Genomic DNA, 25,051 nt, shown 5'->3' on the forward strand with positions numbered 1-25,051 from the left:
GGTAGCTGAGCTGGTCAGGTCACTTGCTGTCTCTCATCATCACAACCCAAGTGAGTTCTCCAGCACTAGCTAGCTTACCCAGTGCAGCCTAAAGCAAGGAGTGTAGCCAGTTTTCCTGCTCGCTGTTGGATCCCAACATGGCCCCAGATGATGGCCCAAACACCCAGCATCAGCACCATCTTCAATGGTCCAGGGAGCTACAGACATCAACAAAGACCTGGTTGTGGCAAGACCGTGGATCCAGACATAGTCCTTGGCCACAGCCCTGCTCTGGAAGACACTATGGCCCCAGCTGATAGCCCTGACCACTCAAATTGACCTAACCCAGGTGGAAGCACAATCCTTGGACACCAACATGGTCACAGTTGTGGTCCAGACCCTGAACAATTTGGTGAGCCCTGGAGGCAAGACGAGCCAGGGATATCAACCCAGACCCCAGCCTCTCCCTCCCTTCCCCAACCCACCCTGTACTTCCTTACCACCGTGGTGCCCAACCACCCAGTGACAGGGCTCTTGGCACTTGAGTACTACTCACTCCAGTCACAAGGGCTGATGTGAAGCTGTTGCCTTTTGCTCTCTCCGGTACCCAGGCCTAGAGATCTTGGGCAACAGTTGGTATAATGGCATATGACCACCCAGTGTCATTGAGACCCACACAGACCAAAAGGTCTCTGGGAGTTCCATCTGTGTCCTCCCCCAATTCAGGTTCAGGTGGGGCCAGCAGCTCCTGGTTGTTTGTGACCTTTGTCAGGATATATAGTCACAGCAAAATGGCCTAGTACATAATTGCAGCTAATATATAATTATGGAATAATTTATGCCATAAAGGACAGAAAGTACAACTATCTCTAAGATCACATAGAGCAGTCAGGGTTGACATTCCCTGAGGTCTCTCCTCGGCTACAAATGGCCAGCATCCTAACACCTCTTTGTGTGGTCCATGGTCATTATTCTAAACTGTGCTTCTGCTGTTCCTTCCTGGTGGGGGCTGCTCCAAGGGCCACAGCTGGCAGGGAAACAATTCAGACAAGGTTAAGATCTAACCTCAGCAGTATTCTATCCGAAAGATAGGGCCAAATAAAAACAGCAAAACATTTTTTTTAAAAGTCAGTGAAGTGATTCCTACTGTTCCTCTGATCCATTCACAGACTGAAGCCTATTTTGACTGTCGCCAAAGAGGTTTCATCCACAAACTGAGGGAAATGCAGGGACCCACAACCAAACTTTAGACACAGCTTGGGGAATCCTGCTGGAGAGGGAAGAAGGACTGTAGGAGCCAGAGAAGTCAGGGGCACCACAAGAAAACACACAAGCCACTAAGCTGGGCTCATAAGGGCTCACAGAGACTGAACTGACATCCAGGGAGCCTGCATGGGACTGACTGAGGCCCTGTGCATATATGTTACAGTTGTGTAGCTTGGCCTTCCGGTGGGAGTCCTACAGTGAGAGTGGTGACTGTGCCTGACTTCGTTGCCTGCTTTGGGGACCCATTCCTCCTACTGAGTGGCCTCACCCAGCCTCAATAGAAGAGGAGGAATCTAGTCTCCTCTATGTAGCATGACTGACTGATATCCGTGGGATGCTCACCTGTATCTGAAGAGAAAGAGTGGAGGAGGAGGAGATGGGGGACTTGGACAGACAGGAACTGGAAAGAGGGGAGGGAGGGGAAATGTTGATTAGGATGTAAAAATAAAAAATAAATAATCAATCCTGTACCAGAAGTTCCATCCGGAGAGGTGAGTGTGTGCCCCACCAGCCAGCCGGACATCCTGGAAAGGGGGCGCAGACACCCTCCAATCCACTGAACTTTCTGGTCATTCAGCAAGGGCTTCTCTCCCCGGCTACTGCCTCTCTCTTCTTATTCCATCCCAGCTTGCCCCCAGGCACCCTTTCCGATCTCTGGGGTCATAGGATCCCCAACACAGCCTGCTTCAGAGCTGAGGGTCTGGGAACAAAGTGGTGAGTGCAACTGCTGCAGGAGTTTCTTTGTCTCACTGAGCCTTCACTCAGCAAGGCTGTCCTTTTGTCTGCGAGGTCCCTGACCAACAAGTGGCTCTGATCCAGTACCAGAAGATTCTTCCAGAGAGCCTATTCAGGGAGGAGAGGATCTGAGAGACAACTCCAGTGCTGAGGGGACCTAAGAGAGGGCAGACCAAGAAAAAAACCCAAGTACACAGGTAGCCACAGCAAAGATCAGATCAAGCCGCCAAGACTCTACTAACAGCATTTGAAGAGATATGGACAGGCACCAACGTAAGAATTCCTTCAACAATCTGAAAAGCAACAAGATAACACCAGAATCCAGGGAACATACAACAGGAAGACTTGAACACCCTATTCCAGAAGAAGTAGAAGAAATTGACTTTAGACATAACATTATGAAAATGTTAGAGACCATTAAACAGAATGTGAAAAACTCTTTTAAAGAAATGGATGAGAATACTAACAAAAAGTTAGAAGAAACGAATAAATCCCTGAAAGATACCCAAGAAAACCAAGAAAAAAAACAATCAAACAGGTAAGGGAAACAGTCCAAGACTTGAAAACTGAAATGGAGGCAATAAAGAAAACACAAACTGAGAGATGGCAGGATATGCAAAATAAGTATAAATGAACAAAAACTACAGAGACAAGTATAACCAACAGAATACAAAAGATAGAAGAAAGAATCTCAGATGCTTAAAACACTATAGAGGAAACAAACACACTGATCAAAGAAAACAGCAAATCCAACAAATTCTCATCACAAAACATCCAGAAAATCTGGGACACCATAAAAAGACCAAACCTAAGAATAATAGGGGTAGAAAAAGGAGAAGAAATACTGCTCAAAGGCCCAGAAAATATAGTCAACAAAATTATAGAAGAAAACTTTCTCAATCTAAAGAAGGATATTCCTATGAAGGTACAAGAAGCATACAGAACATTGAATAGACTGGATCAAACAAAAATGTCCCCTCACCATATAATAATCAAAACACAAAACATGCAGAATAAAGAAAGAATATTAAGAGCTGCAAAGGAAAAAGATCAAGTAACTTATAAAGGCAAGCCTATCAGAATTATACCTGACTTCTCTATGGAAACCATGAAAGCCAGAAGGTCTTGAATAGATGTGCTGCAGAAACTAAGAGACCATGGATGCAAGCCCAAACTACTATCCCCAGCCAAGCTTTCTTTCACCGTCAATGGAGAAAACAAGATATTCCAGGATAAAAACAAATTTAAACAATACGTAGCCACAAATTCAGGCTTACAGAAAGTATTAGAAGGAAAATCACAACCCAAGGAACCCAACAACATCCACAATAACTCAGACATCTAACAACCATCCACCAGCACAACTCAAAGAAGGGAAACACACAAACTCTACCACCAAAAAAATCATAATAATAACCGGAGTTAACAACCACTGGTCATTAATATTACTTAATATCAATGTACTCAATCCACCTATAAAAATGCACAAGTTAAGAGAATGGATGCAAAAACAGGATCCAACATTCTGCTGTTTACAAGAAACACACCTCAACCACAAAGACAGACATCTACTCAGAGTAAAAGGTTGGGAAAAGGTTTTTCAATCAAATGGACCTAAGAAACAAGTAGGTGTGGCTATACTAATATCTAACAAAATTGACTTCAAACTAAAAGAAAAGACAGAGATGGACACTTTATACTCACAACAGGAACAATTCATCAGGATGAAGTCTCAATCCTGAATATCTATGCCCCTAATATAAAAGCATCCACATATGTAAAAGAAACATTACTAGAACTCAAGGCAGACATCAAGCCCCACACACTAATAGTAGGAGACTTCAACATTCCTCTCTCACCAATGTACAGGTCAACCAGACAGAAACCTAACAGAGAAATAAGAGAAATAACAGATGTAATGAACAAAATGAACTTAACAGAGATCTATAGAACATTCCACCCAAACAGGAAAGACTATACCTTATTCTCAGCATCTCATGGAACCTTCTCGAAAATTGATCACATACTCGATAACAAAGCAAACTTCCACAGATACAAAAAAATTTTAGTAACCACCTGTGTTTTATTGGATCACCATGGGATAAAGTTAGAATTTAACAATAATTCTACCCTCAGAAAGCCTACAAACTCATGAAAACTGAACAGTCAACTACTGAACCACCCCTGGGTCAGGGAAGAAATAAAGAAAGAAATTAAAGTCATCCTTGAATTCAACGAAAATAAAGACACAACATACCTAAACCTATGGGACACTATGAAAGCAGCGCTAAGAGGAAAGTTCATAGCTCTAAGTACCCACATTCAAAAAAAACACACAGAAATCTCACATTAGAGACTTAACAGCACAGCTGAAAGCTCTAGAAAAAAAGAAGCAGATTCACCGAGCAGGAGTAGAAGACTGGAAATAATCAGACTGATGTCTGAAATCAACAAAATAGAAACACAGAAAATAATCCAAAGAATAAATGAAACAAAGAGCTGGTTCTTTGAGAAAGTCAACAAGACTGACAAACCCCTATCCAAACTAATCAAAAGGCAGGGAGAGAACACCCAAATTAACAAGATCAGAAATGAAAAGGGGGACATAACAACAGACAATGAGGAAATTCAGAGAATCATTAGGTCTTACTACAAAAGCCTATATGCCACAAAGTTGGAAAATGTGAAAGAAATGGACTTGTTTTTAGATAAATACCATATACAAAAATTAAATCAAGACCAGGTGAACAATTTAAATAGACCTATAAGTCGTGAGGAAATAGAAGGTGTCATAAAAAAAAAACCTCCCAACCAAAAAAAAAAGCCAAGGACCAGATGGTTTTAATGCAGAATTTTATCAGAACTTCCAAGAACAGCTGATACCTATATTCCTTAATGTGTTTCACATAATAGAAACAGAAGAGTCATTGCCAAACTCTTTTTATGAAGCTACAGTTACCCTGATTCCAAAACCACACAATGACTCAAACAAGAAAGAAAATTACAGACCAATCTCACTTATGAACATCGACGCAAAAATTCTCAATAAAATACTGGCAAACAGAATCCAAGAACACATCAAAATAAATTATCCATTTTGATCAAGTAGGCTTCATCCCAGAGATGCAGGGTTGGTTCAACATATGTAAATCTATGAATGTAATCCATCATAAAAATAAACTGAAAGAAAAAAACCATATGATCATTTCATTGGATGCTGAAAAAACATTTGACAAAATTCAACACCCCTTCATGATAAAGGTCTTGGAGAGGTTTGGGATGCAAGGATCATACCTAAATATAATAAAAGCAATATACAGCAAGCCAACAACTAATATCAAATTAAATGGAGAGAAACTCAAAGCCATTCCACTAAAATCATGAACAAGACAAGGCTGTCCACTCTCACCATATCTCTTCAACATAGTGCTTGAAGTTCTAGCAATTGCAATAAGACAACATAAGGAGATCAAGGGAATTCAAATTGGAAAGGAAGAAGTCAAACTTTCATTATTTGCAGGTGATATGATAGTGTACATCAGTGACCCCAAAAACTCCACCAAAGAACTCCTACAACTGATAAATACCTTCAGTGATGTGGCAGGATACAAGATCAACTCAAAAAAATCGGTAGCCCTCCTATACACAAAGGATAGAGAGGCAGAGAGGGAAATCACCTTTTACAACAGCAACATGACATAAAATACCTTGGGGTAACTCTAACCAAGGAAGTGAAAGATCTATTTGACAAGAACTTTAAGGCTTTGAAGAAAGAAATTGAAGAGGACACCAGAAAATGGAAGGACCTCCCATGCTCTTGGATGGGTAGGATCAACATAGTAAAAATGGCAATTCTACCAAAGGCAATCTATAAATTTAAAAATCCAAAAAACAAAAATTCTTCACAGACCTTGAGAGAACAATAATCAACTTTATATGGCAAAACAAAAAACCCAGGATAGCCATACAATAAAGGAACTTCCAGAGGCATTACCATCCCTGACTTCAAACTCTATTGCAGGGCTACAGTAATGAAGACAGCTTGGTATTGGCATAAAAACAAAGACATCAACAAATGGAATCGAATCAAAGACCTGGATATTAACCCACAAACCTATGAACACCTGATTTTCAACAAAGGAGCTAAAAGTATACAATGGAAGAAAGAAAACATTTTCAACAAAGGGTGCTGACATAACTGGATGTCAACCTGTAGAAGAATGAAAATAGATTCACATCTATCACCATGCACAAAACTCAAGTCCAAATGGACTAAAGACATCAATATAAATCTGACCACACTGAACCTGGTAGCAGAGAAAGTGGTAAGTAGACTGCAACACATGGGCGCAGGAGACCACTTCCTACATATAGCCCCAGTAGCACAGTCAATAAGAGCAACATTGAATAAATGGGACCTCCTGAAACTGAGAAGCTTCTGTAAAGCAAAGGACACTGTCATTAAGATAAAAAGGCATCCTACTGGTTGGGAGAAGATCTTCACCAACCCCGGATCAGACAAAGATATAAATATATAAAGAAACATATAAATATATAAAGAACTCAAGAAACTGGACATGAAAATTCTAATTAACCCAATTTAAAAATGGGGCACTGAACTGAACAGAGAATTCTCAACAGAAGAAGTTCAAATGGCCAAAAGACACTTAAGGTCATGTTCAACTTCCTTAGCAATCAGGGAGATACAAATCAAAACAACTTTGAGATACCATCTTACACCTGTCAGAATGGCTAAAAATCAAAAACACCAACGATAACCTATGTTGGAGAGGATGTGGAGTAAAGGGAACACTCATCCATTGCTGGTTGGAATGCAAACTTGTGCAACCACTTTGGAAATCAGTGTGACAGTTTCTCATGAAATTGGGAATCAACCTACCTCAGGATCCAGCGATACCACTCTTGGGAATATACCCAAGAGATGCCCAATCATACTACAAAAGCATTTGTTCAACTATGCTCATAGCAGCATTATTTGTAATTGCCGGATCCTGGAAACAACCTAGATGCTCCTCAAAGGAAGAATGGGTAAAGAAAGTGTGGGATATATACTCATTAGAGTACTACTCAGTGTAAAAAACAATGGCATCTTGAATTTTGCATGCAAATGGATGGTAATAGAAAACACTATCCTGAGTGAGGTAACCCAGACCCAAAAAGATGAATATGGTATCTACTCACTCATTAGTGGACTCTAGTCATAAACCAAGGACATTAAGCCTATAGTTCACAAGCCTAGAGAAGCCAAGTAACAAAGTGAACCCAAAGAAAAACATATATAGATCCACGTGGAAATTGGAAGGAAACAAGATTGCCTGGCAAAAGTTGGGAGCATGGGGGTGCGGGTAGGGGTGATGTTGGGGAAGGGGAGAGGGGGAGAGAGAAGGGAGAATGGAATGACTGGCGAGAGCATGGGGGAGTGGGAGAGTGGAGATGGAGGAAGGACAGATATAAGAGCAGGGAGAAAGATATCTACATTAAGGGAGCCATTTTAGGGTTGGCAAGAGACTTGGCTCTAGCGGGGATCCCTGGAGTCCATGGGGATGTTCCCAGATAGGTCCTTGGTCAGCAGAGGAGAGGGTGCCTGAACTGTCCTTGCCCCACTACCACACTGATGATTATCTCGATTATCACCAGAAGAATCTTCGGCTGGTGATGGATGGAGATAGAGACAGAGACCTTCATCAGAGCAATGGACTAAGCTCCGAAGGTCCAGTTGAAGGGCAGAAGGAGGGAGAAGACAAGCAAGGAAGTCAGGACCGCGAGGGGTTGGTCCACCAACCGAGGCAGTATGCCTGTTCTAATGGGAGCTCACCAAATACAGCTGGACTGGGACTGAACGAGCGTGTGATCAATCCGGACTCTTCGATTGTGGCTGACAATGGGCGCTGACTGGGAAACCATAGAAAAAGGCACTGGGACTTGTTTCTACTGTATGTACTGGCTTTTGGTGACCGTAGTCTACAGGATGCACAGTTCTCTAGGCCTGGATGGAGGGGGGAGGGCCTTGGACTTCCCACAGGGCAGGGTTCCCTGCCCTCTCTCAAGCAGGGAAGGGGCGGGAGGAGGGTAAGTCAGGGAGTGGGAGGAGATTGGGGGGAGAAGAGGAAGTGTAAATTTTTGAATGAAAAAATAATAAATAAATAAATAAATAATCATGAAAGGAAGAAAGAAAGGAGGGAGGGAGAAAGGGAGGGAAGGAGGAACGAAAAGGGAAGGGGGAAGGAAGGAAAGAGGGAGGGAAAAGGAGGGGGAGAGAGATAGGAAGGAAAGTCAGCACCACTTTAGCAGGCATTGGTTCAAAAACCCCAGAGTCTGACCAACCAGTTGATTTTCCTTGCGTATTTAATACAGTAAAACTTTGGGGAAAGATCTCCATGTGACGGTTACCACAATGAAGCGTTAGGCATAGCTACATCCAAAATCCCTTGCAAAAAAACAAAGCACGTGTGACATTTAAAACAAAGATGAGTTCTGTGAACTGATAAGCAGACTCGGGGCCAGGGCCTGAAGAGGAAGGGTGTGTGATAAGCACAAGGATAGAGTCTGTCCATGGAAGATGCAAAGTGCATGGAACTTCTCTCATAAGGACGGGTTCTAGTCACCAAGGAACAGAGCTCAGAGCTCAGGGTTGGGGGAGTCGGCGGGTTTCAGGTGAAGGCTGGCTCCAAGAACAGCAGAAAGATCATCAGGCAGTTCACCTATGCCTTCGGGGTAAAAAGGCACAATTTTCTTCCCTTGGGGAAAACAGGCTTGTGCTTCACCTTTCTGGTTCCACTGAAGCTTTCTCTAAGCTGTGCCTCCTCTTCTCGTAAGGATCAAAGCATTATTAGTAAGATGGCATCCTAAGGAACTTGGGGTCAAGGCCAACACACTTCAACAGAGGTCAAGAGCTAAGCAAGGAGAAGAGAGAGACTTCCTCACATGCAGCTGTGTACAGTAGAGGTCCTCACGTGCAACCATGCACTGTACAGGTCCTCATGTGCAGCCGTGCACTGTACAGGTCCTCACGTGCAGCTATGCACTGTACAGGTCCTCACGTGCAGCCGTGCACTGTACAGGTCCTCACGTGCAGCTGTGCACTGTACAGGTCCTTGTCTGCAGCCGTGCACTGTACAGGTCCTTGTCTGCAGCCATGCACTGTACAGGTCCTCGCGTGCAGCTGTGCACTGTACAGGTCCTCACGTGCAGCTGTGCATTGTTCAGGTTTCAGGGTCCATTATTCACAGCTGTGCTCATAAATATATGTATTTTCACAAATGTATGCGTTCTAGAAAGCTTTTCTGAATAAAGTTACCTAGAAGGATTACCTTTCTTGGTACTTCTGTGAGGGACTATGTGGGCCAGCAGCAGCTAGCCTGCTTCAGGATGCTCAAACTCAGCATCCTCTTATCTGATTTCCACCTCCTGACAAGGGGCAGCATCTCTTCACCTCTCCCTTCACACCTTCTTCCCATGAGCAGCAACTCATGACAAATAGGTAACCGGGAAGAAAGTCCACAAAGATCCTCTGTCCACACAGAGCACACAGCAGAGTCAGCGTGAGGCAGGGCTAGGGATGCTGTTGCTGCTTCCGTTGACCTAGGTACATGTCCAGATGAAGCCGCAGGGCGATTGGTAATGAAAAGTCCCCAGACTATCTTAATACAAAATATACAGCTTTAATAAACAGAAGTAAGAGTTACAACAGCTTACACCAGAATCCAAACGATCTGTCCGGACGCAGGAGCCAGGCGAAAGAGAAAGCTAGCGGACCGCGCTTGTAGGTTTATAGGCAAGCTTTAGCCTAAGGGTGACATACCCCCCAAACAGAACGTGATTGGCTAAACTCCCCTATCATCCAGATCTAGCACTGCGTAACAATAAGCTTTAAACACCTGTTTACCTAAGATTCTTCACCTATAAGGTAAAAATGATAACTATACCTACTTTGGAGGGTGATAAAAACTAAAGTACGTAAGTAAGTATTCAATGCACACTTTCACCTAGATACATATTTCAGATTCATCCTTCAACTCCTTCACCCTAGATCAGGGATAGAGATGAGGACTATCCTGGAAATCGCAAGAGCACAGGTGCAGATGAGCCACTTCCACCATGTGAATGTCAAATACTTGGCAGAGCTTTTTGCATTGGGATGATCACCTAGACCTCTTAATGAATAAACATATCAGTTAAATAATAATAAAATGCACTCATATTTGTGTTGTCATTGTTGTTCTTTGCTTGTTCTTTGCTTGCTCTTTGAGAAAAGGGTCTTCTTGACGTATCATGTGGTGAAAAAACACCTGCTTTGCTCACCACATAGTGGTGATGGCAGCATAAAGAGTTGATAAACTTTTAAATGCTTTTAAATGGATAAAATGATAAAAGTACATACAATTTAGTGTTGTATGTACTTTACTAGAACTATTCTTAATGACTGCAGAGGATCTTTTATGAAAAGAAAGTTACATTGCTAAACATAGTTGTTTTGTTTCATTGTTTTGGATAAGCAGCTTTTTCTTAACTAAGATGCTCAGATCCTAGCACATGGTAAACATTCAATAAAAGTAAGCTCACTTTCACAATAGTTTATTATCACACTTGCCTCTGATGGTGAGCAATCACAAAGAAGAACCCCTACAATTCCTATTACCAGGTGAAAAGGCTCCTCTAAGGAGGAAGACATCTTCAACCCTTGTCATGTACTAATTGTGTAAAAGTTTCCACCAAGGCCTCTCGAGGATTTGGGCTCTGTCAGAATAAACCTTAATGTCATGGAATAGACATATCTAAGTAAATGTGTGAAGATATTATAGGAAGCCTGCCATCTACTCTCCAGTTTGGATAGAGATGTGCAACTGCTCCAAACGAAGATAACTTTTATGACATCCGTCCTGATTTCATATGAGTCATTATAAAACAATTCTGAAGTGAGTGCAATGCTGAGTGTTAGTAGGATTTTAACCCAGGAGAAAACCATAATAAGCTACAAAGAATGAGAAACATAACTCATAATCTTACACTAATGCAATCATGATTTTATGTTAAAATATCTCATGTCTATTCACCTTTTCATCAGTCTCCTTGAATTTGACTATTTTTCAAATCAGGCTATTCTTGATTTGCGCATTTAAATAAACCATGACATGGTCCCAGGAACTTGGCAAGAACACCAGTGACTTTACATCTGGCATCACACACCAGCTGCGTGTTGATGGAATGAAAGCTTTTCTGTTTCTTTACCTTGCTTCATTAGTGAGTATGTGGTGATGCATGCATTACCACATGTGTGCAGGCTCTGCTCTCCATATGGAGACGCACACAGCAGTGCCACAGAACCCAGACATCACTGACTGTCACGCTGAACTTTCAGAAAAACAATGTGATTTGTACTGAAATATTTTTATCTGTAAATGGATATATGGGGGTTTGGACTATTAAGCTGCATGATTAAGAGATATAGGTAGAACCTGTTGCAGAATTTCCTAGTAAAGAAATAACTTCAGCTGTCACAGATGAACATATGTACAGTATGGTACCCGTCTTCAAGTCATCATACAGTAAAAAGCCAATAACTTCCTTGCCAAATCCTTGTCCAACACATTTTCTATTTAGTTTTTGACAACTATACTACTTACTGGAAAAATATCTGTGCTGTGAGCTTTATATTTATCTAATTAAAGAGATCGTCATGTTTTCCGCACTCCTATCATAATTCTCTGCCTCACATGAATTTCATAAATTTAGATGACATCTCTTCTCATAAGCTACCCATTGCTGTGTAACAAGTTGTCCAAAATGGAGAAATTTAAACAAAGAAAATAATTACTTTATTATGGCTCAAAGGTATTAGGAAGTCAGGCGTGGATTTTCTAGAAAGTTTAGATTTAAGTGCTCTCATCTGGTCACAGTGTAATGCCATGGTCATCCAAAGATTTGATGGTGGCTGCAGAATCAGCTTCCAAGATGGCTTCCTCATGTGATTAGAAAGCTGATTCTAGCTATTTTCTAAAGAAGTTTCCATCCTTTCCAGGAAAATCCTCTAGAACGTGTGTTGAGCACCATTACATAAAGTCCTGGTTGTAACCAAAGGCCAAAAGGATGAAATACAGATACAGATAGACAAATTCAGAACTGCACAGAATGCAATTTTAGGAACTTATGGTTTTTAAAAATGCCCTTAGTGACAATAAGGCAACAGGATGCCTTGCCTGCACTCTAAGGAAGGAGAGAGGGTTTGTACGCTAAGCCAGACAAAGAAAGTCTGCAACCAAGTAAAGTATACTAAGAATTTTTCAAACAATTTTCTTTTAAATTTTAATGTGTGTGAAATCCATGCCCACTAATGTAATATTAGCAAGTCTGTAATGGGAATAAACACCTGCTCCCTGATTGCTTTGAGGAGTGCTTGACAAGAGGAAATTCATATCTGGTACTATAAATCTGGCCAAAATACTCTGGGTAGGAAGGTCAAAAGCTCTAGTGGGGAGCTGCTGCTTTGATGTAGCTAACTGTACATGATGTGGTTGTCAAATTCTTCTCAATCTGTTTGCTTATACCCATAGATCATTGCTGCTTCCAGTTTGGGTCAGAGGTTTATTTTTGCAGGGAACAGCAGTTACTACAAAACCTCATAACTGATAAAAGTTCTAATAACAAATAACTATTGAAAGCCAGGTCCTAAAAGGGACACTTAAATCACCCTCTGCAGGGGAATATCCTGGAAGAGGGAGCAAAATGCGCAGAAAATCTAGCAGAGGGCTGAGCATTGGGTACTCTTTCTTCTAGATTCTTGAATTCTTGAACACGCAGCATTAAGATGAATGCAACACCAGACCCAGCAACATTCTTTTACGGTCTAGGAGAGAAAGAGGGTCATGATGGTATACCTCTCCTGAGAATAAAGTGCAGTTACTGACTTCCAGGGGAGGAAGAGATATTTTCTGTGGTAATGTAGCTGGTGATGAGATGTCCATAGTTCTGTAAATAATTCCTCACCCGTGGTCCTGTAAGCAACCCTAGTTAAACTCAGAACTGCAGGAGAAAGGGTGTGAGGATTAAGGATAGGGAAAGAAGATGAGGGGAGGGGAGGGGAAGGGAGGAAAGAAGAGGAGAGGAGAGAGGAAAGGAGAAGGAAAAGGGAGGAGAGGAGGAGAGAATAGAGAAAGGAGGGAAGGAGAGAAGAGGGGAAGAGAGGAGAGAAGAGTGTAGAGGAAAGGAGGATAGGAGACAGGAGGGGAGGAGAGTAAAGAAGAGGAGAGAGGAAGGGAGAAAGGGGAAGGAGAGGAGAGAAACTGACTACATTACTTCTCCCTTTCATCTGGCTCTTACATTCCCTTTACCCTTCTCTTCAATGATGTGCATTGATGTTGGAGCGGATGATAAGGAAGGAGTGAAGGGTAGGAAGAAAGAGATGTGGAGGGTGTGCCCTTTTTGTTCCTACTCCGTTAATAACAGACCTTGAGAAAAACAATCTAAGGAAGGAAGGCTGTATTTGGCTCACAATTCCACGTTACAGCCCATCATTGCAAGCAAACCAATGTGGCAGGTACTCGAAGCAACTTAGACTGAAGTACATTGCATACAGGGTCAAAAGCAGAGGACAATGAATTCATACATTCATGCCTGTGTTTGGATCACCTTCTCCACTCTTACACAGTTTTAAATCCCTTTCCTAGAGAATGATGCCACCCCAAATGGCCAGGTGTTTCTACTATAATTAAACAAGATAATCTCTCATAGACAAGTTCATGGGCAAACTCTCTACCCAGCATTGGGTCTTTATCATCAGTTTGTGGAGAACAACCAATAGTCTTGAAAATAGCTTGGATTGTTTGGGGGTTCCTGTGGGAGCACTTTGGCCAACATCTTAAATAGATATAACCCACGTCCTGTACTTGAATCCTCATCTGGTGACTAGAGATGGTCAGTGCTGAAGACAAGTCTTTGAACATGAAGAAGTCTAGCTGGTGTCTCCACAGACCTTCATCCCTGTGTGGGAGCATCTTTGGTACAGGATGTTACTCTGCATAGTACCAAAGGAGAAATGTAAACCTCAACCCAACCACAAACCCTTTGATCTACAACAGTGTCCTGCCTGCAAGTTATACTAGGGCAATGGGGGGATAAAAACTCTGGGAATTATCAACCAATATCTTATTTGACTTAAGACCCACTCATGGAGATGAAACCCATACCTGACACTCTAGGTGACCAAAAACCTGAAACAAGATAACCCAGGGACATAGGGGAAAGCTAAATACCACTTATATTTTTTAAGTAGCAATAAATTGACACTTAATGACATTCTAACATTTAGCTATGCTCATTGATCAGGGCCTTGTTCAGCCATCAATAGAAAAGCTTCCTCCTGAAACAGTTGGGGACAGATACAGAAACCCAAAGCCAGTCATTAACATTAATCCCCTAATGGTTTGTCCCCATCAAATTCCTTCCCTCAGGGTTTAAAGAGCCTCAGAGAAGAGGAGGCCAAAGGGTGTAAGAGCCAGAGGGGATGGAGGACGCCAAGGAGACAAGGCCCTCTAAATCAACATGAACGATACATATCTGAACTCACTCAGGCCAAGACACATAGAGCCTGCAGGTGTCTGCAACAAATGGGGCCCTAGAGCTGAGAAGAGAAATCAACACATACCCCTGTCTCTAACCCACTTGCAAATGTAAATTTAGTTTACTCCAAGGGAGTCTCTCTGAGGAAACACACTACTCTTATAGTTAGTCTGCACAGCTGGCACTGGATGGCCAGCAGAAAAGGAACTCCTACCACATATTTGGTAGTTCCTTGTCTCAAAATGTCATGCTTTTCTGGTTTAGGGTTTGTTTGCTTGCTTGCTTGCTTGCTTGTTTGATTGATTGATTGATTGATTGATCTTATTTTTTTAATATTTATTTATTATGTATACAACATTCCTTCCATGTATGCTTGCATGCCAGAAGAGGGCACCAGATCTCCTTATAGATGGCTGTGAGCCACCATGTGGTTGCTGGGAATTGAACTCAGGACCTCTGGAAGAGCAGTCAGTGCTCTTAACCTCTGAGCCATCTCTCCAGCCCCCTGATCTTATTTTTTTATTTACAAATTATTTGTTTATTTATTTTACATCCCAGCCAAAGTTCCCCCTCCCTCCTCTCCTCTCAGTCCCCCTCTGTACCCTTCCTATGCACCCTCATCCACGCTTCCTTCATTTCTCTTTGAAAAAAGGCAGGCCTCCCATGGATATCAACAAAATACAGCATCTCAAGTTGAGCTGGGACTACCCTCCTCTTGCATTAAAGCTTTGCAAGGCAACCCAGTATGAGGAAGCGTGCCCCAGAGGCCAGAAATAGAGTTAGACGCGGCCTCTGTTCCCACTGCTAGGAGTCCTATAAGAAGATCAAGCAACACAACTGTCCCATATATGCAGAGGGCCTAGGTCTATCCCATGCAGGCTCCCTGGTTGTGAATTTGGACTTTGTGAGTTCCTATGAGCCTCAGTTAGTGGATTCTGTGGGTTGTCTTATGATGTCTTGACCCCGCTAGTTCCTACAATCCTTTCTCCCTCCCTTCAGCAGGATTCCCTGAGCTCAGCCTAACATTTGAGTCTCTGGTCTCTGATTTCATCAGTTGCTGGATGAAGACTCTCTGATGACAACTGGGCTAAGTACTAAACTATGAGTATAGAAAATACCATTATGCATTACTATTGGGTCTGTAACGCAAACAAATGTTGAGGATGTGGCCACCAAAGTTAGATGAGCAGAAACAACTTTACTCCACCACAGTGGGATATCAGTCAGAACTTCTAACTAGTGAGGGCGAGGCAGGTTGGGTTCTGACATCGTGACCCTGAACAGAGGGAGTAGTTTCTTTTTAAACAAAATCCACAAGTAAGGCAGTCAGAGGTGATATAAGAAAAGAGCCTTACAATTTGAGGTTAAGGCTTGGATAACAGTACATTCAATAAATTTACAATTTGTGATAATATTTTATAATTTGTAGTACAGTTTGTTATAACAAGGTGTTTGTACAGGCTTAAGAGGGGACTCATAAAGGTTTGTCTATACAAGTCTGTGGTTGTATTAACATAGCTCTTGGCACAGCTGGGTTTTGTCTTAATCTTTAACCAATTGTTCTTTTCATAACAAGGGTCATGCAACAGAAGAAGTGGGGTAGGTGGCTAATGGTTTTTTAATTATTATAGACTATGTTTCCCCCTGGAGTTTATAACAAAATCAAACCCTTGGTTCATCATCTATATATAAATCTTTATATATTGGGTTTTTAAGGGTTTGGATATTTAGGAGTGAGCATTGTGATCAAAGGACCAAGAGTTTCACTGAAGAAATTCATTCTCTTATAAATCTAATCAACACGCTAATCACACATGGACCAGTCATTAAGAGTGTCAAAAAAATAAGCAATGGTCCAGCAACAGAGGACCATAGAGTTGTTAGGCAAGGGGACCAATTAAAGAGTTTTTGGAACTTATGGAACCAGGAAGATGATTGTGTTCTCTCTCTCTCTCTCTCTCTCTCTCTCTCTCTCTCTCTCTCTCTTTCTCTCTCTCTGTCTTTCAAGGAGGCTTGTTTTAAGTTCTTGAACAGTGTTTCTAACAATGAGTAAGTAGTTAGCATAAATACAATAGGATTCACACAAGGCAGCCAATACCCCCACTTTGAGGTGGTTTGAGATGTAAGGGGTGATCCATGTCTTCATTCCTGTCAATCTTAACAACAGCAAAAGTAGTAAGGATTACCCAAACGAGGTCACCTGGTTTTTGTCTGTGTGGCTTGGCAGGTGGCAACTCATAAATGTGTCTCTGGAGCAGGAAAATACTGTCCTGGACTGTCTGGAGAGCCTGCATGGACTTTAAAAACTTCTATTTAGACATCTTGGCCATGACTTTTGAAAAATGCCTGGGAACCAAGGGAGAGGGTCTACCAAGCATGCTTTCATGGGATGTTAACCCACAGTAGTATAGGGTGTGCTGTACCCAGAACAGAGCAAGGGGTGCGATGGTTATCCAGTCATCGCCGCTTTCCCGAGTTAATTTCATTAGGATCTTCTTTAGAGTTTGATTCATTCTCTCCACTTGTTCAGAACTCTGGGGGTGGTAATTACACATGTAATTTTCAATTAGCCCCCAGTACTTCAACTAAGTTTTGTGTTACCTTAGAGATGAAGGAGGATCCATTGTCTGATCCTAGTACAATTCTTTAACTTTTTTGACCAAGATGTACTCCTCTTTGAATTTTGTAGATCAGGCTAGCTCAGTTGGCAGGATGATTTTTTTATTAGTAGTATACCTTTATTCACCTTTAATCCATGTGATTGGTAAGGAGGTAAAGTCCCTATCATCTTGGGCAGAATATTCTGATATCTCAGACAATATAGGGTCTGGCATTGTTATTAATAACTCAGTAGCAGCCAGAGCAACCTCTCTGGCTGCATGACTGCTCTATTACTCTGAGCATCATAAGAATCCCCTTTTTGATGCTCCACACAATGAATGACGGCCAGGCTTTTGGGGAGCAAGAGGGCAGACAGTAAGTCTGGGATTGCTGTTTCATAGCCTTTTCTTCAGCAATGAGTAAGCCCCAAACAAAGCGCATGGATGTGGAGCCTAGTCCCCCACAGATGCATCATTTTTACCCTATGGGGTTTGGAATACTTACCAGAGTTACCTGGCAGGCAAGATGGAGGTACTTCGTGATGCCAAGCCTCCTGTAGCTGCTGTTTGACAAAGATCACAGTGCTCGGATAACTTAGAATGACCCTTCACTGCACTTGCTGGAAGTTGCTGCACGGCTCTTTCCTGTGTCTTTGATGTGCATAATGTCTGACTCCTTGCTGTTAAGGGCCCCTCACTGGAGGCCAGAACTGGGACAATGGAACAGCTCTTGTGAAAGCTGATGTTAAGAATAAAACTTATGATGATTCCATAGGAGAACTTGCTGTATAAGAAATTGAACCTTCGATAGAAATTATAACTTAAGTAGTACAAATGAGCATGAGATAGAAGATTTGGAACAAATCATTTAAGAAGAAAAATGTAAGGAAATGTTAGAAGTTGAGCCCCATGATGGCTGCCATGCCACCTTTGGTTTCATATCCATCTATTGTGTACTTGGGGAACTTTTAATATTTGTACAATCTGGGAATGATGGATTGATGGAAAATGTTTATGAATCATTAATGCTTTCTCCCAGGAATGTTGCTAATAAGCTTCCCCAGGACAGTCCTGAGCATACTATCCCCCCACCCCGCAGTAGGGAGATATCCTTATCTACTTGAAGGTCTTCCTTATGCCTTGGAGGTGGAGACACCCATGAAGAAGCCAAAGGTCTCTTTATGAGGCTATGAAATATTCTTGAAACATCTGTCCCTGTACTTATGCAGGAACAAGACATTCAAAACAAAGTAAACTCAAAAAGACCCAACAAAATCCAGTAGCTGGAGGACTCGCCACAGTTGAGACTGCAAACCTCTTTCCACTATACACTCAGGGTATTAACTGGCAGCAAAGTATACAGCAATGAAGTTAGGTTAGCTGAAGTTACCTCTGCCATACACAGATTGATAGGCAAAGAATGATGTAGAAAGATGATAAAATGAGATGTCAGGACATGCAGAGCCACTGTGGTATCATATAACCAAGGAACAATAGAATGCCAGAATTGGACATACAGACAAATTCTATTAAGTGATAAAATCTGAACATTGTATTATGCCAGAGTTTAAATAAAACTGCAGCAGCTTGGGCCTGAAGATTTTTGGGAGGACACTCTGACCATTAAGACTTAATACTACACTGCTTGGGTCATGGCACTATGTCCGGGCTGTCTTGGAAATTTGATTTTGGTCTAGTGTCCTTAAAATACTAGAGCTAGCATCCTGAAAACAGTCTGTCATATGCCTCTGGATTCTTAAAAATTGGGTTATGGAGTTAATGAGTCAGAATGATCAAAAATGATAACTCTGTTTATCAATAATATTAAAACATGAGGGAAAATTATTAGTAACAACAATGACAATTCTGTTCTATCATGGTTTTTAATAATGACTAAAAGATTAGTAAAAGGAAGTAAAACAAATGTCCAAAAACAAAAATGGTATGGTCTATGTTTTGGAACAACATAAATGTATCCCTGCTTACTAAATTCTGTATAAACAAAGCAGCACTCTGGCTGCCAGTCAGTCATGCTCCAAGATTCTCCCGACTACCAATGCCTGGCTCACTCCCTCCCTCACCAACTCCTTACATCTCTGGCTGGGACTTGCATCTCTGCCAGGGATGTGCTTCCTCTCTATCCATCTCTCCTAAAGTAAGACTAAGAAGGGTCTCGTGTTCAATTCCTCCCATCACTGTTCTTGCATCCACCCACCTTCAGACCCTGCCCTCATCCGGGGCTAAACCCTGGTACATACATACAACCAAGATGGCTGTGGTCCTGCTAAGATGGCTTCCTAGAAATATCTATAGGAAACTGTCATTGGATTTTCCAAGTGACTAATATGTGATTGCAAAATAGGGTAAGTGCCTTTGTACTTACTTTGTTGAACTTCCTTTGTTGACCTAATTTTAAAAGTCACTTGAGCCATATTCTGTTTGACATACAGACCAATACTACATAATGTAAACAGAAATGACACAAAGACTGAAAATCAAAGGTGATGATTGTCAGTACCTATCCTGAAAGCTGTCTACAACATTCTTCTGCTGTTGACGCAGGGCTCTAGGATGTTGCCCAGTGTAGAGAGCTGTGTGATGCCACGCCTTATAGATGGCGCTGGTTTCCACCTTCCACCTCCCCAATGGTGAGTGCTCTCGGTCGCAAAAAACTCCATATATGGCTAAGGCTAAGAATCTGGCTTGCTTCCGTGTTTCTGGACCTGTCTGCATTTCCCACGTAGCATGCTGGGGTTGGCTACCCAGAGGCTATTTAAGCTGTGGGCTGGCTTTCCCCAGGGTCAGAAGATTGTTCAAGGTTTCTGAATAAACTGCAGAAAGAAGAGTCAGGTGTTGCATCTTCCTTGCTGGTCGAGGCGGTCGTGACAGCCCAGAATAGTCCCCTAAAAATGAGCACAAACCTTTCACTACAGGTTTAACTTACTTCACCTAGTTCACAGAATTATTCTTACTTCACCTTTCTTTCTTTTTCATCAGTTCTTTTTTATTTTATTGAAAATAGAATTTTTATACAATATTTTCTGATTATGGTTTCTCATCCCCCCCTACTATTCCCAGTTCCTCTCCATTCAACATACAGATCCACATCCTTTATGTCTCTTGTTAGAAAATAAACAGGCAATGCTCTTAACCTCTGAGCCATCTCTGGGCAGATATAGGAGCAGGGAAGAATATACCTACATTAAGGGATCCATTTTAGGGTTGGCAAGAGACTTGGTTCTAGAGGGGATCCCAGGTGTCCATGGGGATGTCCCCAGATAGGTCTTTGGACAGCAGAGGAGAGGGTGCCTGAACTATCCTTGCCCCACTATCATACTGATGGTTATCTCGAATATCACCACAGAATCTATGTTCAGCAATGGATGGAGATAGAGACAGATACCTTCATCAGAGCAACGGACTGAGCTCCCAAGGTTCAGTTGAAAGGCAGAAGGAGAGAGAAGACGAGCAAAGAAGTCAGGACCGCGAGGGGTTAGTCCACCAGCTGAGGCAGTGTGCCTGTTCTAATGGGAGCTCACTAAATCTAGAGGGACTGGGTCTGAATGAGCATGTGATCAAACTGGACTCTCTGATTGTGGCTGACAATGGGGGCTGACTAAGAAGCCATTGATAAAGGCACTGGGAATTGTTTTTATGGCATGTACTGGATTTTTGGGACCCTAGTCTACATGGATGCACAGCTTCCTAGGCCTGGGTGTAGCGGGGAGGGCCTTGGACTTCCCACAGGGCAGGATTCCCTGCCCTTTCTCAAGCAGGGTGGGAAAGGAAGGACGGGGCGTGGGGGAGTGGGAGGGGATTGGGAGGAGGGAATAAAGTGTAAATATTTGAATGGAAAAAGAAAAAGAAAATAAACATGTATCTAAGGAATAATAATAAAATCAAATATAAGAAGATTAATCCAAAACAAGCAAATTGGAATATGACAAAACAATCAAATGAAAAACAGCCAAAGGAAATGTATAAGAAACTGAGAAGCATCTGTAAGACAAAGGACACAGTCAACAAGACAACATGGCAGCCTACAGAAGGAAAAAAGATCTTCATCAACCCCATTTCTGACAGAGGACTGATCTACAAAATATACAAAGCACTCAAGACACTAGACATCAAAATACTGAATAATCCAATTTAAAAGTGGGGTACAGATCTAAACAGAATTCTCAACAGAGGAATCTTAAATGACTGAAAGACAGTTAAAGAAATGTACAACATCTTCAGGGAAATGCAAATCAAGACAACTCTGAGATACCAACTTACACCATTCAGAATGGCTAAGATCAAAAACACCAAAGATGGCTTATGCTGGAGATAATGCAGAGTAAGGGGAACACTCCTCCATTGCTGGTGGGAGTGCAAACTTGTATGGGCACTTTGGAAATTGGTATGGCAGTTTTTCAGGAAATAGTGAATCAGTCTACCTCAAGACCTAACATTACCACTCTTTGGCATATACCTAAGGGATGCACATTCACACCACAAGGACAATTGTTTGACTATGCTCATAGCAGCAATAGTCATAATAGCCAGAACCTGGAAACAACCTAGATACCCCTCAACCAAAGAATAGACAAAGAAAATGTGGTACATTTACACAATGGAGTACTACTCAACAGTGAAAAACAATGACATCTTGAAATTTGCAGGCAGATGAATGGAACTAGAAAAAAAAGTCCTGAAAGAGGCAACCCAGATCTAGAAAGACAAACAGTATCTGTTCATTCATAAGTGGATATTAGACATAAAGCAAAGGATAACCAGCCTACAATCCACAACCCCAGAAAAGCTAGGGAAACAAAAAGGACCCTAAGAGAGACGTGCATGATTTCCCTGAGAAGAGGCAATCAGCTCAGTTCCAGCTCAGAGTCCTTTGAACCCTTTTTCTGAAGTGCATGTTGTCTTCAGCAATATGTATGGTCTTACCCCTCACTTCCAGTTCTCAAACAAGGGGTTATGTTTTGAGAGTCTCCTAGACAGTGTTGGCCAGAAGCTCAAAAGAGAGCTTCTCATGCCTGGCATTGTGGGTTTTGTTAGATGGTCCCTAGCTCTTTAATAATTATAAACAATTCTTAAATAAAGATGAGGCTTCTAAAAGCTTGTTAATAGCAATACATACAGAGAAGAAAATTTTGCTGATGGTATTTTAAAACAAGGAGAAGGATATTTCTGCAGAATTTATTAATGAACTATTTGTCAGATTTCTAAGGGGAAACCCAACCTTCTTTCAAAGCATGTCTAAGCACATTTTGCCTTAAGATATTCTGGAGAAACAAAGTGTGCTAATGAAGGCCTTATCCTTTATTGAACTTATACCTTGTTAGATTAATAAGACAGGCTAATGTGTGCTCTATTCCTAATCACTGTGAGGATTGTAAAAGGAGAAAAGTGAGTTTAAAAGAATGAGAAATGAATTCAAACGCTTGCTCAGCAAAGCATTGTAGAATATGCTGACTCTGCTGGGAAGTCTAGATTCTAGCAGCAGGGGTGAGAAGGGTTATTATACTAAACAAAGCAGCCCAAACAAAAGGTAAACAAACACCAGGAACCATGAGATTCCCTTACTGATGGCCACTGCAGCTCTGGTCCAAGTGAGAACTGCTTACCTGAGGCCAACATGCTGGACCTTAGTGCTATTTCTTTCTTAAGAATAGATTCTGGTTCATCTTTCTGGGCCTGGGTTACCTCAGTAAGGATGGTTTTTTTTAGTTCCATCAATTTGCATGCAAATTCCATGATGTCACTTTTTTTACCACTGAGTAGTACTCCATTATGTAAATGTACCACATTTTCTTTATCCATTCTGCGAACCCAGAAAGATGAACATGGTATGCACTCGTTCATAAATAGATACTAGGTGTAAAGCAAAGGATAATGATCCAATAGACTATGACTGTGGAGAAGCTAAGTAACACGGTAAACCCTAAGAAAAACATATATAGATCAACCTGGAAAGTCAAAATAGACAAGATTGCCTGAGAAAAATGGGAACATGGTGGGAAGGGGAAGAAGGGAAGACAAAAGGGAAAGAGGAGAGGAGAAGGGAAGAAGAGGAAAAGTGGAGGAGAACTTGAGGAAACAGGATAGTCAAGACAGAGAAAGGACAGAGATGAGAACAAGGAAAGAGATATTTTGATTGAGGGAGCCATTATGGGACTAGCAAAAAAACCTGACGCAAGAGAAATTCTCAGGAATCCAGAAGTATGACTCCAGCTAAGACCCTAAGTAATAGAGGAGAAGGTGTCCAAATTGGTCTTGCCCTATAGTCAGATTGATGAATATCTTAAATGTCACCATAGAACTTTCATCCAGCAATTGATGGAAACAGAGGCAGAGACCCACAGTAGAGCACTGGGCTGAGCTCCCAAATGACAGTTGAAGAGTGGGAGGAGTGAGAATATGAGCAGAGAGGTCAAGACCATGATGGGCACATCCACTGAAACCCTTTACCTGAACTAATGGGAGCTCACCAACTCCAGCCAGAGAGGAAAGGAACCAGCATAGGACCAAATTAGACTCTCTGAATGTGGGTGACAGTTGTATGGCTGGGGCAGACTGAGGGACCACTGGCAATGGCACCAGGATTTATCCCTACAGCTTGCAATGGATTTTTGGAACACATTCTCTTTGGAGGGATACCTTGCTCAGCCTAGATACAGTAGGGAGGGTCTTGGTCCTTCCCCAAAGCAACGTGCCTTACCCTCTCTGAGGAGTGGATGGGAAGTGTGGTGGGAGGGAAGATGGGGGAAATGGAAGGAGGGGAGGGAATGGGAACTGGGATTATTATGTAATATGAAAAAAGATAGTTTGCCTTTTTAAAAAAAAAAGTAATATAACAATAAACCAAATACTGAGAAGGATTGGGTTTCCCCAACACACACTTTCTTGGCATGAATTATGGTGATATAGATGATTTGAAAAATGGAACATTTTCTTGTAAGGAAATAAACATTTCACAATTGAAAAAGAAAAGAAAGGTACGGCTTCATGGACATGGCTCCTAAGGACCAGACTTGGCTTCAGGACAGACTCTGGAAAACCTCTTTATTGTATAGTGATCAGAGAAAGGTTTTGGCACCTGGAAGAGGGATTCTGCTATATAAACAAGCACTAGAGTGTGTCACTACCCTTGGAACAGGGAAGTAAGCAAAGGTGGGAGCATATTGAGGAGTCTATTAGGACTTAATGAACTTCCAGAAAAGTATCAATGGGATTAGTTGGTTACCTCTGTCCTACACAGAGACTTATACTAATAGACAAAGAATGATGTAGAAAAATGATAAAAAATGTTCTATAAAAATATAAAATATAAACATTGTATTTTGCCAGAATTTTATTAATATCTACAATGACTTTGACCTGAGGATATTTCTTGGTCCCTCTGGCCATTAGGAGTGAATAATCCACAGCTTGGTGCTATAGGAATTCCTGCAGCCAGTAACCTTTAAGTTACCCGCCCACTTGGGCTTGGCCTCTTGTACTATAAATGCTGATGTAAAGTGTGTGTCCCCTCTCTTTTCTGGCTATGGGATTCTGTTGCTGTTCCCTGTTCAAGCAGAGGACTGTGATATGTGAATCTACCCCTAAATAAATAACCCTTTATTATACTCAATTCTGAGCTAGTGTGGGATTTCTTTTTATTGTCTGTCTTCATCAGGTGGCCAATGTGGGACCAAACTCCACACCTACCAGGTGGACCGGTCTAAAAGGCCTAAACAGTCCACAGCCAAGAAGGTCTCCCACCCCACCCATTTGGCTTGCTTTCACCTACTAAGTGATTTTTTTGTAAAACCCCTACCACAGCAAAGCTAAGTGCACACCACGACTTGGAAAGTTCCCAAACTCACAAATCTTGTCCCTATGCTACAAAGCAGCCTTAA

This window comes from Myodes glareolus, chromosome 15 (assembly GCF_982192425.1).
Source record: "Myodes glareolus chromosome 15, mMyoGla1.1, whole genome shotgun sequence".
Taxonomy (NCBI): Eukaryota; Metazoa; Chordata; class Mammalia; order Rodentia; family Cricetidae; genus Myodes; species Myodes glareolus.